Source organism: Manis pentadactyla, chromosome 5 (assembly GCF_030020395.1).
Source record: "Manis pentadactyla isolate mManPen7 chromosome 5, mManPen7.hap1, whole genome shotgun sequence".
Classification (NCBI taxonomy): Eukaryota; Metazoa; Chordata; class Mammalia; order Pholidota; family Manidae; genus Manis; species Manis pentadactyla.
In genome coordinates, this window is record NC_080023.1 from 113,887,891 (window position 1) to 113,903,273 (window position 15,383).

The 15,383-nt window shown below is 36.8% G+C and overlaps 1 long non-coding RNA gene across 1 annotated transcript in view; it reads left to right on the forward strand.

Annotated features, from left to right (window-relative positions):
* The first annotated feature begins 210 nt into the window (after positions 1 to 210).
* Positions 211 to 15,383, forward strand: part of LOC130683845 (uncharacterized) — a 174,854-nt gene continuing 159,681 nt past the window's right edge. Inside the window, exon 1 of the long non-coding RNA XR_008997866.1 lies at positions 211 to 676. This is a non-coding gene — a long non-coding RNA (uncharacterized LOC130683845). The remainder of the gene's footprint in view (positions 677 to 15,383) is intronic.

Sequence of the window (15,383 nt, forward strand, 5' to 3'; positions counted from 1 at the left end):
GTTAATTCATGTCAGCACAATGCCACAAACACAAAATAATAGCTATACCATTATCTTGCAAATAGGCAATGAGATATATATGTCTTGGCAACTATTTCAATAACTGGTACTTAACTGATTATGGTAAATATTTAGTAAATATAAGACTATCCAGGAAGCTTGTAGATTTTTTTTTTTTGAAGAGAAACAGCTTTATTTTTCTCTTCTCTAGTTCTTTTCTTTTTTTTTTTTTTTTGAGAGGGCATCTCTCATATTTATTGATCAAATGGTTGTTAACAACAATAAAATTCTATATAGGGGGCTCAATGCTCAATGCACAATCATTAATCCACCCCAAGCCTAATTCTCGTCAGTCTCCAATCTTCTGAAGCATAACGAACAAGTTCTTACATGGTGAACAAATTCTTACATAGTGAATAAGTTCTTACATGGTGAACAGTACAAGGGTAGTCATCACAGAAACTTTTGGTTTTGATCACGCATTATGAACTATAAACAATCAGGTCAAATATGAATATTCGTTTGATTTTTATACTTGATTTATATGTGGATCCCACATTTCTCCCTTATTATTATTATTATTATTATTTTTAATAAAATGCTGAAGTGGTAGGTAGATGCAAGATAAAGGAAGAAAACAGTTTAGTGCTGTAAGAGGGCAAATGTAGATGATCAGGTGTGTGCCTGTAGACTAAGTGTTAATTCAAGCTAGACAAGGGCAATGAAACATCCACAGATGCAGAAGATTTCTCTCAGAACAGGCGGGCTGAGGTTCTAAGCCTCACCTCTGTTGATCCCCAATTTCTCACCTGATGGCCCCCCTGCGACTGTGCCTGTCTTAGGTTGTTCATCCCTTGAGGAATCTTACCCGTCTCTGGCTAACCAGTCATCTTCCGGGTTCATACAGGGAAATGTAAAGTTGGTAAGTGAGAGAGAGGCAATATTGTTTGAAAAGGTTAGCTTTTTACTTCTTTGCATATTTATGCCCTGTGGCTTCTATGCTCAGCATTTGTCTTGAGGTATCTTTACCACTTGGTAGAATTATGATACTTGGTAAATTCGATTTGAGGCACGAATTCTATTTAAGGGTTGTAATTAGGAAGGAAGAAGAAAAGCTATAGGAGTAGCAGATGGAAGAAAACCTGGGAAGATTGATTATTTCTTTGACATATCTTCTTGTAGAGTAACTTAAGCATGTATAGGTTTTAAACTACTAATTAAATTGCATACACACATTAACATAATAGGAATACAGTTACATAACCAAAGCAGACCTACAATTACCAGCCATATTCAGTGAAACAAAGAAAACCAGTTCGGCACCCTAGGCATTTGTGAAAACTTATCTATGATATGGTGGATATTGTCCAACTGAACTTGAACAGTCTGAGAGAAAGCAGACAAATTAAAACAACCCATTCCTGGGGACTGTTCACATCCCATATATTCTTTTAACAGTAGATAGTCTGTAGTCGTAAGATTTTGGAGCGCTACAACTTGCATTTCTCCTAATTCTTGGTTGAGTTCCAACAGTGTAGATCCAGTCAAATTTGTTGTTTTACTGTATGCACAGGCCAGCTTAGATATCTCCTTCTTCATTCCAATGGCAAGTCCAGGAACCGGCGGGATGAACGCAGCCACAACTGCAGCATCACCCGGATCCCTGTTGAGGCCCTTTGACGATCATCCTCTGGTACGACTCTTCCAGAGAGTGCTGATGCTGGAAGTTCCTCCTCATATTGCATCCCAGTTCATCCTCTGGGCAGCCAAATTAGGCCTCAATCCTCCACATAAACACAAATAGAACCCCTGCCCACACCTTCATACGCCCTTTATACCACTGTGCAGAACCCATTGGAGGTCACCACACAGGAACTGCCTTCTTTTTTTTTTTTTTAAAGAAAGGAGTATTATCAGAAAAATGTACCTCCATAGCCGATCATCTGACATCCTTTAACTGATCAAAATTAAGGTTATTTAAAGCATGCATTAATCATTGATTTACAGTTAGTTTTATCCTATCAAGGAGTAATCCCCCTTTTCTTTCTTTCTTTTTCTTTGTTATCATTAATCTACACTTACATGAAGAATATTATGTTTACTAGGCTCTCCCCTATACCAGGTCCCCCCTATAAACCCCTTTACAGTCACGTCCATCAGCATAGCAAAATGTTGTAGAATCACTACTTGTCTTCTCTGTGTTGTACAGCCCTCCCCTTTCTCCCACCCTCCCCAATGCATGCTAATCTTAATTCCCCCCTTTTTCTCCCCCCGACCCTTATCCCTCCCTACCCACCCATTCTCCCCAGTCCCTTTCCCTTTGGTACCTGTTAGTCCATTCTTGGGTTCTGTGATTCCGCTGCTGTTTTGTTCCTCCAGTTTTTACTTTGTTCTTATACTCCACAGATGAGTGAAATCATTTGGTATTTCTATTTCTCTGCTTGGCTTATTTTACTGAGCATAATACCCTCCAGCTCCAGCCATACTGCTGCAAATGGTAGGATTTGCCCTTGTCTTATGGCTGAGTAGTATTCCATTGTGTATATTTACCACATCTTCTTTATCCATTCATCTACTGATGGACATTTAGGTTGCTTCCAATTCTTGGCTATTGTAAATAGTGCTGCGATAAACATAGGGGTGCATCTGTCTTTTTCAAACTTGATTGCTGTGTTCTTAGGGTAAATTCCTAGTAGTGGAATTCCTGGGTCAAATGGTAAGTCTGTTTTGAGCATTTTGATGAACCTCCATACTGCTTTCCACAATGGTTGAACTAATTTACATTCCCACCAGCAGTGTAGGAGGGTTCCCTTTTCTCCATAGCCTCGCCAACATTTGTTGTTGTTTGTCTTTTGGATGGCAGCCATCCTTACTGGTGTGAGGTGATACCTCATTGTAGTTTCAATTTGCATTTCTCTGATAATTAGCGATGTGGAGCATCTTTTCATGTGTCTGTTGGCCATCTGTATTTCTTTTTTGGAGAACTGTCTGTTCAGTTCCTCTGCCCATGTTTTAATTGGATTATTTGTTTTTCTTTGTTGAGGCGTGTGAGCTCTTTATATATTTTGGACATCAAGCCTTTATCGGATATGTCATTTTCAAAGATATTCTCCCATACTGTAGGGTTCCTTTTTGTTCTATTGATGGTGTCTTTTGCTGTACAGAAGCTTTTCAGCTTAATATAGTCCCACTTGTTCATTTTTGCTGTTGTTTTCCTTACCAAGGGAGATATGTTCAAGAAGAGGTCGCTCATGTTTATGTCTAAGAAGTTTTTGCCTATGTTTTTTTCCAAGAGTTTAATGGTTTCATGACTTACATTCAGGTCTTTGATCCATTTTGAGTTTACTTTTGTGTATGGGGTTAGACAATGGTCCATTTTCATTCTCCTACATGTAGCTGTCCAGTTTTGCCAGCACCATCTGTTGAAGAGACTGTCATTTCCCCATTGTATTTTCACGGCTAGGACCTCCAGTACTATGTTAAATATCAGTGGGGAGAGTGGGCATCCCTGTCTAGTTCCCGATCTCAGAGGAAAAGCTTTCAGCTTCTCGCTGTTCAGTATAATGTTGGCTTTTGGTTTATGATATACGGCCTTTATTATGTTGAGGTACTTGCCCTCTATTCCCATTTTGCTGAGAGTTTTTATCATGAATGGATGATGAATTTTGTCAAATGCTTTTTCAGCATCTATGGAGATGATCATGTGGTTTTTGTCTTTCTTTTTATTGATGTGGTGGATGATGTTGATGGATTTTTGAATGTTGTCCCATCCTTGCATCCCTGGGATGAATCCCACTTGGTCATGGTGTATGATCCTTTTGACATACTTTTGAATTTGGTTTGCTAATATTTAATTAAGTGTTTTCACATCTATATTTTTCAGGGTTATTGCTCTATAATTTTCTTTTTTGGTGGGGTCTTTGCCTGGTTTTGGTATTAGGGTAATGTTGGCTTCATAGAATGAGTTTGGGAGTATTCCCTCCTCTTCTTTTTTTTTTAAACTTCAAGGAGAATGGCTATTATGTCTTCTCTGTGTGTCTGAAAAAATTCCGAGGTAAATCCTTCTGGCCTGGAGTTTTGTTCTTGGGTAGTTTTTGATTACCGTTTCAATTTCTCTGCTCATAATTGGTTTGTTTAACTTTTGTGTTTCTTCCTTGGTCAATCTTGGAAGGTTGTATTTTTCTAGGAATTTGTCCATTGTTCTAGGTTTTCCAGCTTGTTGGCATATAGGTTTTCATAGCAGTCTTTAATAATTCTTTGTATATCTGTGGAGTCTGTCATGATTTTTCCATTCTCATTTCTGATTCTGTTGATTTGTGTTGATTTTCTTTTTCTCTTAATAAGTTTGGCTAGAGGCTTATCTATTTTGTTTATTTTCTCGATGAACCAGCTCTTGGTTTCATTGATTTTTGCTATTGTTTTATTCTTCTCAATTTTGTTCATTTCTTCTCTGATCTTTATTATGTCCCTCCTTCTGCTGACTTTAGGCCTCATTTGTTCTTCTTTCTACAATTTCAATAATTGTGAGGTTAGGCTATTCATTTGGGATTGTTCTTCCTTCTTCAAGTGTGCCTGTATCGCTATATACTTTCTTGTTAAGACTGCTTTCGCTGCGTCCCACAGAAGTTGGGGCTTAGTGTTGTTGTTGTCATTTGTTTCTATATATTCCTTGATTTCTATTTTAATTTGTTCATTAATCCATTGATTATTTTGGAGCATGTTGTTAATCCTCCATATGTTTGTGAGCCTTTTTGTTTTCTTTGTAGAATTTATTTCTATTTTATACCTTTGTGGTCTGAAAAATTGTTTGGTAGATTTTCAATACTTTGGATTTTGCTGAGGCTCTTTTTGTGGGCTAGTATGTGGTCTATTCTGGAGAATGTTTCATGTGCACTTGAGAAGAATGTATATCCTGTTGCTTTTGGATGTAGAGTTCTATAGATGTCTTTTAGGAACATCTGTTCTAATGTGTTGTTCAGTGCTTCCGTGTCCTTACTTATTTTCTGCCCGGTGGTTCTATCCTTTGGGGTGAGTGGTGTGTTGAAGTCTCCTAAAATGAATGCATTGCAGTCTATTTCCCCCTTTAGTTCTGTTAGTATTTGTTTCACATATGCTGGTGTTCCTGTGTTGGGTACATATATATTTAGAATGGTTATATCCTCTTTTTGGACTGAGCCCTTTATCATTATGTAGTGTCCTTCTTTATCTCTTGTCACTTTCTTTGTTTTGAAGTCTGTTTTGTCTGATATTAGTACTGCAACCCCTGCTTTCTTCTCACTGTTGTTTGCCTGAAATATGTTTTTCCATCCCTTGACTTTTAGTCTGTACATGTCTTTGGGTTTGAGCTGAGTTTCTTGTAAACAGCGTATAGATGGATATTGCTTTTTCATCCATTCTATTACTCTGTGTCTTTTGATTGGTGCATTCAGTCCATTAACATTTAGGGTGACTATTGAAAGATATGTACTTATTGCCATTGCAGGCTTTAAATTCGTGGTCACCAAAGGTTCAAGGTTAGCTTCTTTAGTATCTTAGTGCCTAACTTTGCTCGCTTATTGAGCTGTTCTATACACTGTCTGGAGATTCTTCTCTTCTCTCCCTTCTTATTCCTCCTCCTCCATTCTTCATATGTTGGGTGTTTTGTTCTGTGCTCTTTTTAGGAGTGCTCCCATCTGTAGCAGTCCCTGTAAGATGCCCTGTAGAGGTGGTTTGTGGGAAGCAAATTCCCTCAGTTTTTGTGTGTCTGGGAATTCTTTAATCCCACCATCATATTTAAATGATAGTCGTGCTGGATACAGTATCCTTTGTTCAAGGCCCTTCTGTTTCATTGCATTAAATATATCATGCCATTCTCTTCTGGCCTGTAGGGTGTCTGTCAAGAAGTCTGATGTTAGCCTGATGGGTTTTCCTTTATAGGTGACCTTTTTCTCTCTAGCTGCCTTTAAAACTCTTTCCTTGTCCTTGATCTCTGCCATTTTAATTATTATGTGTCTTGTTGTTGTCCTCCTTGGATCTTATATGTTGGGGGTTCTTTGTATTTCTGTGGTCTGTTTGATTATTTCTTCCCCAAGTTTGGGGAAGTTTTCAGCAATTATTTTTTCCAAGATATTTTCCATCCCTTTTCCTCTCTCTTCTTCTTCTGGTACCCCTATAATACGGATATTGTTCCTTTTGGATGGGTCACACAGTTCTCTTAATATTATTTCATTCCTGGAGATCCTTTTATCTCTCTCTATGTCAGCTTCTATGCATTCCTGTTCTCTGGTTTCTATTCCATCAATGGCCTCTTGCATCTTATCCATTCTGCTTATAAATCCTTCCAGAGTTTGTTTCATTTCTGTAATCTCCTTCCTGGCATCTGTGATCTCCCTCCGGACTTCATCCCATTTCTCTTGCATATTTCTTTGCATCTCTGTTAGCATGTTTATGATTTTTATTTTGAATTCTTTCTCAGGAAGACTCGTTTGGTCTCTCTCCTTCTCTGGTGTTGTCTCTGTGTTCTTGGTTTGCCTGTAATTTTGTGTTTTCATTGTGATAGAAATAGTTTGCAGAGCTGGGACGAGTGATGGCTGGAAGAACTTCCCTTCTTTTTGGTTTGTGGCCCTCCTCTCCTGGGAGAACAGCGACCTCTAGTGGCTTGTGTTGGGTAGCTGCACGCAGACAGGGTTTCTGCTTCCTGCCTGGCTGCTATGGAGTTTATCTCCACTGTTGCTGTGGGCGTGGCCTGGCTCGGGCTGCTTCTCTAAAATGGTGGAGTCTCATTGGAGGGGGAACGGCTGGGAGGTTATTTATCTCCGTAAGGGGCCTCCCTGCTCTCTGCTGCCCAGGCGGTTAGAGTGCCCTGAGATCCCCAGATTCCCTACCTCTGGACTAAGTGTCCTGCCCTGCCTCTGTAAGACTTCCAAAAAGCACTCCCCAAACAAAACAACAACAAGAACAAGAAAAATATTAAAAATAAAAAAAGAAAGAAAAAAAAAGGCTGCTCGCTTTTCTTTTTTTCTCTGGCGCTGGCCTCTGGTACCCGCTCACCGGTCTTGCTGCCCTGTTTCCCTAGTATTGGGGTTCCTGTCCCTTTAAGACTTCCAAAAAGCACTCACCAAAACAAAACAACAACAACAACAAAAAATAATAAATAAAAAATGGCCACTCGCTTTTCTTTTGTCCTCTGGCACCAGCCTCTGGTACCCACTCACCGGTCTTGTTGCCCTGTTTCCCTAGTATCCAGGACCCCACGCATGCACCGTGTCTGTGCTCTGGTCCGGATGGCTGGGGTTGGTTGTTCAGTAGTCCTGGGCTCCCTCTCCCTCCCGATTTGACTCCTCTCCTCCCACAGGGAGCTGGGGGGAGGGGCGCTTAGGTCCCGCCGGCCAGGGCTTGTAATTTACCCCCTTCACGAGTCTCTAGGTTCTTGCAGGTGTGGATGCGGTCTGGATGTTGTCCTGTGTCCTCTGGTCTTTATTCTAGGAAGGGTTGTCTTTGTTATATTTTCATAGATATATGTGGTTTTGGGAGGAGATTTCTGCTGCTCTACTCACGCCGCCATCTTGGCTCCCCCTTTGAAGTTTTAGATTTTAAGATGCATTTAATTAACCAATAATACTTTTTTTCTTTTTTTCTTAAGGAATTATGTTTTTATGGTAGTAGCTAATCAAACAAAAGTTACAACTGGCTGAGGTCTAGTATAACACATAGAAGAGTATAGGCCTAGTGATTTAGAGAAAAAAAATATCTAATAATATTTCCTAAAAGAAGCTACATTAATGCTCCCATTTTTTAACCTGAAGACTCTCTCAGCAATCAAATAATAATGCTAATATTTATGGATTACTAACTGTACTTTTTAAAATTTATTATGTAATTTAATATATATAACTCAATGATATGTTATTTTTATTTTTACTATCCATTTTGATTATTAGAAAATGAAGGACAGAGAGGTAAATAATTTTCTCTAGATCATACAATAGCCAAAACAGGAATTTATTCCAAGTAAATCTGAATACAGAACTTGGGCCCTTATTCACAAAGTTGTATCACCTGTGCTCTGCCAGATTGCTGTCTTGAACTGTCCCATTCTGAAGTGTCACACTCTTCTAGAAAGATTGTAATTCAAATTTCTATACATTTACTTGACAGTTATGACTTATGAACTCATGTCTTTTGCGTTTCATGTATCTCATATGTCAATTAGATTGCACACTTCTTGAGGGCCTAAATTTCTCTGATTAAAGCAAAAGATCCAGGAAAATATGTTGTTTTTGGTTGATATTGGTTGAAAATATTTAATAGGCTTACAATAGAAATCTCAAAAATAACTGTACAAACTACATTTGATATAGAGAGATGAGATCTCATGATAGTTGGCTATCAGTTACAACCTATTGAAACAGCCTAAAAGACTTTCTTGAAAAACCTGAGTAGCACATAGCATCAAGCAATAGAAATACATCTCAGTGACATCCTACAATCCATGCATGATTTACTTTGGATAGATAAAATCCTATTCAATGACATCACAACTTAGATTATTATTTGTTATAGTCATAACATTTTATAAGATAAGTTAAATTCTTACTGGACCATGATTATGGATAGTACTAAAGACTTCATCAGATTTCAAGATTTACTGAAGAAATAAATCTGTAGCTAGATGGTTCTAACCTCTGCCATTATTAGCTGTTGACATAACAGTACCTTCTTTGTGTTCAGAGTATAATTTTTAATTACTTTTTTATTTTTCAACTATGAAGACTATCCAGAAATTCCACTTTATAAGGAATTTCTTTAAAATAAGCATAACTTTCGAGTCTTACAGGCTCATTAAATGGTGTTTACTTTATTTAGTGCCAGGAAAATTCTTTTTTTAATTTATTAAGGTATCATTGATATACATTCATATGAAGGTTTCACAAGAAAAACAATGTGGTTATTACATTCACCTTATTATCAGGTCCCCCCCATACCCATTGCAGTCACTGTCTATGAGTGTAGTAAGATGCCACAGAGTCCCTATTTGTCTTCTCTGAGCTACACTGCCTTTATCTAAGCTTTTTGAATGAAGAACTATTATGATTCTGACCTTCAGTGTTTTTAGTCAGCTGTGATGGCTTAGTCAGTCCCAATGAATTTTAGTTTTTCTTACTCTCCCAAGAGTGACTACACAGGATGAGATGGAAGGTATGATCATTCAGTCCTTTTTAGGAGTATATAGTTCCATGCCCAAACAAGTGGTTCAGTCAGGTCATGGCAGTAGCCTTCCTCTCTGGCTCAGGGTCATTATAGCTTTTATTTCAGGCAGTTACTTTTCCATTTATTTATTACTTCATTCAAAATTTATTCAATGCCTCCTGGAGACTGTGCAGAATAACATAAATTGCTTATACTTTAGAGTTTAGACAGAACTTAACTAAAATCCTGCCTCTGCAGCTAACCAATTATTTGACTTTGTAAAAACCACATAAACACTCAACTTAGTTTCTCATTCTGTAGAAATGAGAATAATTTAACTTAGACCAACCTAATTTATTTTTCTCTAATATCAAATAAGAAAACATACATGGATAAATAAAATATTTGACATGATGCACCGTAAATCATATGGTCACTTCTAAAATGTTAAAATAACTTGTTGCTTTATGTTTTTCCTGTCAACTTTATTTATTGATTTTATTTGTTGACTGAGCCATGATTTTCCCTAGGGAATCATGTCTTCCTCACTTTTCATTTGTCCCAACTCTAGTATGGAACATGTGTCCCCAAGCCTGGCCAATCAGGACTCCAGATTTCCACTGCTGTGGGATTCCTCCAAGGATGGATATGTGACCCTTTTTTGCTCTAAAACTTTTCTCCCAGGTCTCATGGAGAAATTTTCAGAAGCTGGAGCTGTCTTATTGATCTTTGAGGAGAGACTCTACCCAAACATGCCCTATCTGTAAATGGAGTAAAAGTGGAGTGGAGAAGCTCAAATAATTAAAAAAACAAAAACAAAAAACAGGTCCTCATGTCATTCCCACCTTTCTATGAAACTACTCTAGTAGAAAATATATTACTTTTCTTCAAACTATTTTAAATTGAGATAACATTTTATACTCCAGATATATACATTACTATATACATTATTATGCTTTAACGACATTGTTATATACTCTACTCATAGGACATGCTATATGTACATACTACATATTGGAATCTATTTAGATGATAGGATCAAATAAGATTCCCTTATGTTTATAAGCTTATATTTTTTGCTTTATAATTTATCTTATATTCATGCATACTTATCCCAATTTTCTTTTAGTAATTCCTTCAAAATATTTTTGGAATTTGATACCTTCTCCCCTCAACCTACCAAATAACTCTTTCCCATCAATAATTTCCAATAAATGGAGAAAAATCACTTACCATTCTAGAGTTTTATATTTAGAACTCTGGATTTTACAACTGTCCTATTCAGGAGGATAAACTGCTGATTCTTTGCTGTGGAAAGCAAAGATAACACAACTCTTTACTCTGATAAAGTATCAGTAATCAGGACCAATAAAAAAATGGGGTACTCTATCTCTATATACCCAGCTCACTTCAAAAAAAGGAAAAGAAAATGTCACATGTATTTGTCACATCAAACGATCATATTTCCCTTCTCAATGATCTGTTATATCACTTCTATTATATTCCTTATTATAGGTGACAGCCTGACAACATTTCTGTGGAAACTTTATCTTTACTTCTGAATATTGAAACTAAATTACCTTGCTGCTGGACTTCCCAAGCCATAAGCATTTCAAAATTTAATGTGTATGCAGCAATAACACTATTTTTTGCCAGATTCATAGGACATAATTCTTTATAAAGCTATGTATTGTGCTATCCTGTTTGCTTTTTAAAAGTAGTAGTATTTTCAAATTATTTGGGTGTTGGTGAATAAAATATAAACCATACCAGCACTTTCACCAAACTTTTCTCCCAGTACTGAAATGCTAATATATTTTTGCTTTTTTTTCAAAAATTATTTTTCCTACATAAGATTAGAGTTTGAGCAGAATTGTCTCAACTCTACGATTCATGATTTCTTGAGGTTTTATTTAATAAAAATAGTTTTATGAGTTATTTAAAACAAACATAATAAAATATTAGTTACTTGCTTGAAATGTTTGTTTATAATTCCTTCAGGTTATTCTGTCATTTTAAAAGAATTTTATAGGTGTTTAATTGTCTTTGTTAATTCTGTCAGGCTTTTTTCTCCCTGTCACCAGATCTTGGGGCTTGTCACCATTATCTGTCACATATAAAACACGATAAAAAATGAGTGTTACCTGCCCAAGGTCATACAACTCGTGTAACCAGAACTCTTTAACAAAAAATGACTTATAGACTATAATCTCAATGCAACTACCTACTTTGTAGACCATTCTGCCTTTAAAGCTGCTCAGTGGACTAGCCTGCCTTGGCAATGAAAACTCGGATATTTCCACTCTATTTCTGATCATTTTCAGGCACTGCAATATCAACTTAGTAACTACAATGTCCGGTTATATGCAATATTTAAAATTTGGGACTTGGTTTAAAATGGAAACTTCACTCGCACCCTGGGCACAAGTCTGCTATAAAGTGACTCTGCTTTCATTTTCCACATTGTGTTTCAGCTGCTCCCTGGGGTTGTAGACTGAGTTCTTCTTCAGAGTTGGAGCAAGAAAAGAGTGATGTACAACAATGTTCTTTCCTGCCTGGTAATGTCCAGAGCTGACACTCCGGAGCAGGCAAAAGTGTAAGCTTACTCCTTCTTTCATGAATCACTCTTGTAGGGTTTTGGGGACCTTCTTCTTCTCCTCATTAGCTGGGATTTCTCATCTGCTCTTGAGGTGCGCATCACTGTTTCTTTTGATTGTGTTCATTCCTCCTTTATCAGCCCAGAGAAATATGCCCCTTGCACATGGCATATACAAGACCTATAACTCGATCCACCAAGAACATTGGTGCAAATCAATTTGTATGACTTGAAAAAAACAAAACAAAACAAAACAGTACCCACCTTTTTCCTTGGGATGTGTGATGGGATGTATCACAGTCAAGAAGCTCTCTGCTAGAATATTCTCTAAATACAAAATACCTCTAATCTTAAATGCCTGACATTTTGTTTCCCCAGTGCATGTGAAGTTTCTAAGAATTCCCAAACCAGTTTCACTCATACCTTGTACAAGTCCGACCAAGCAGTCTCTGTTAAAATTATCTTTGGTAAGCATTACTCCAGTGTTAAATGTTAATAGCCTGGTACACACAGCAAGTAAATGGCAAATGGTAAACAGACCCTCAGTGCTGACATCAGCCATATATATTTATGAAAGTAATATAGTCCAAAAATACTATGGATATATGAAAATTACTAAGGTAAACCATTAGAATAATATGTGTAATATTACATTCTCTCGAATATGGCTCTCAGCCTACCTGACAATCTAAAGGAAGAAGGAACATTAAATAGGTTTCACTTACTGTCATCTTTTCCTTAGCTACACATCCTTATCCACAGAAGCGAAATGAAACTCCACAATTCATATTTATGGAAAGTAAACTTTAAGAAACTATATTTCCTGTCATTGTTTCAGCAGGTACCCAACAATTACTGGAAGCATACATGTTGTGTTAGAGCCTATTATGATGAAACTGTTCTTTGTTTTTAGGTCCTGGCCTAGAGGAAGTTAAGTTTAGCTGAACACCTATCTTTTTGTTAGATTGCACACAGCATATAACAGATTTTGGTGTACTATTGATGACAATAATGTCAAGCAACAAAATAATGTTTAATATATATTAAATCCACTGACTCTTCTGCTTATAAAACTGTGGTGATATGTTTTAAAGTCCTTGAACTTTTTGTCTGTCTCTAAGAAAAGCCAGGTTTTGATGACTTGATAAAACCAACTTCTGTAATACCATATATAACTAACATCTTAGCAATTAGAACTGTTACCACCTAACCAGACTCCTTTTTCCTTTGTGCCCATTCTATAACTATATTTAGTCAGAGGGAAGGGATGAAATACTATGATAAATATGTACTATTAAAGGGATAGACACCACAGGACAGAAAGACGTATGGCAATATGAGTGAGGAAGGAGACTGTGACAAAAGAAATAAATGACACATGTAGCTTAGACTCCTGAGTAGGGACAGTTTCGATGAAGATGAAAGACAGGAAAATTAAAACCAAAAGAGAAAGGAAAAAAAAAACGTTACTGGAAAATGATATAGGCCTCCCAGGCATGGTTTCAAAAGCTCACTGAGATAAGAAAAGCCTTTAAAAAGATAGGCCATTAATCACTGGTATTTCAATTAGCTAATATTGACTGGGGTGGCAATTATGGCATTGATAAGAAAGGGCTTTTTTCCTGGAGGTAACACAGGCTTTTTCCTGACATAGTCTTTAAACAGTTCACAAGGAGCCTAGCCTATTATACACTTAGCCTTAAATGCGGTTGGGAAATAAGACAAGGATGAAAAATAAGGTAGGGTGTACAGTCATCTAAAGTCTAGTGATCACAATGTCATCAGAATATCAATGCCTACAGGTTATATGTGAAAATAACAGAACAAAAGCACTAGGCTTGGGTAAAGAAATACAATAGGCAATTAGAAAATGTGGAATAAGCTTTTGAAAGTTGATTAAAATCAATTTCAGTAAATTTATGAAAAAGAAAATGAAGGCTTTCTTACGATAAAAAGGGTTTTTCTTTTACTGAAAGAAAATGTAGCAGTTCTATTTTCTAAATATTTTCCCATGCTCTGGGGAGAAATATAGCAGCTTCAAAACTTCCCCTTAAGGGATCAGCCTATCAGAATAAGTCTATTTGCACCTCCTGCTAGTTGATATGTGTGCATAGCTTTAAAGGTAGCTCTTTTAGCTCTTTCATATTGCCTGAAAGTACCAGGCTCTAATCACAATCTAACAACATAGGTGATTAATACAAACAGGGAGGTGTATTGAGAAAAGAGACAAATGATAGCATACTGATGCTCTGTAGTTTTCAAAAACAAAATGGGTTCAAACTTATGCTGATTTCAAAGGAAAAATACTGAAATACCAAAAGAAACATAGATGTTAAGCTGTGAATGAACATCAAATTTTCCAGTCATATCTTCTAAGAACCAAAACAGTGCTTCTTTGAAATGAATTACAAAAATATAAATTTGGAATTAACATTTTCAAGTCTGAAATTGGAGAAAAGTCAAAAGACTACCCAATGAATAAGTGCATTCTAAATTCAGCAAACAATATATGTCACAAGTATATTTCACTAAAAAAAAGTGTAGCCTATAATACACTTGCATGCTTTTACCCACTGTGGTAGAATAAAGCTCAATCAAATATATAACATATAATTAATAGATTTTGGACATAACTTTTTTTTTCACTTCTGTTTGAAAGTTTTCATTTTTTTTATTTTGGTATCATTAATATACAATTACATGAGCAACATTGTCGTTACTAGATTCCCCCCATTATCAAGTCCCCACCACATACCCCATTACAGTCTCCGTCCATCAGCATAGCAAGATGCTGTACAGTTACTACTTGTCTTCTCTGTTGGCATAACTTTCAAATAGCCGATTCATTAAATGTATATATTTACAAGCCAATGCCCCCATAGAAAAGAGGTGGTGCACTCAAATCATTACGTATTTATTTACTTTTTTAAATAAAGAGATGCATTCTAAAATGTGGTGCTATAAGACAACCAGTGGATTAAAGTTAGCAGCACAGCAAAGTGATCACCAGCTCTGGACTCTAAAGGATAAGGGCAGGAGAGGTTACTGGGATCTGGAAGGACAGTCATGGGGAGGCCACTGTCAGAGAAAGAGAAATGAAAGAGCTTCTGTTGAGGGTGACTGTTGAAGGAGGGAACAGTGAAAATAAAAGCCCATCTTACATCTCCCTCACTCAGACTGCCTCCTTGTTCACAGTAGTATAACCCATCAGGCATTTGGAGGGCACAGGACCCCACTGCTGTCATCGCTACAGTTCCCACACCTATGGCATAGATCAGGATGGCACAGAGCACATAAGAATCTGCAGGAGCAAAAGAAAGGCATCCAGCCCAATGTACAAAATAGTACATGTAAACACATATGTTATATAGGCATAAATACCTAAGCTTAAAATTAATTGACTAAACTTCAGGATTTGAATACTGATTGTTCTACAACTTTTTGGCTCCAAATTTTGTCTGTTATTGCACATATGCATAAATAGATATGGAATATGACTAATCATGTTTTCAGAAAAAAGAAGAATGAGGAAAAATGTATCAAATTCTTATTTCTGTTATGCACTATAGCAGGCTTTTGAACCAAGGAATTGAGGAGAATAGTGCAAAAAGAAACTGAG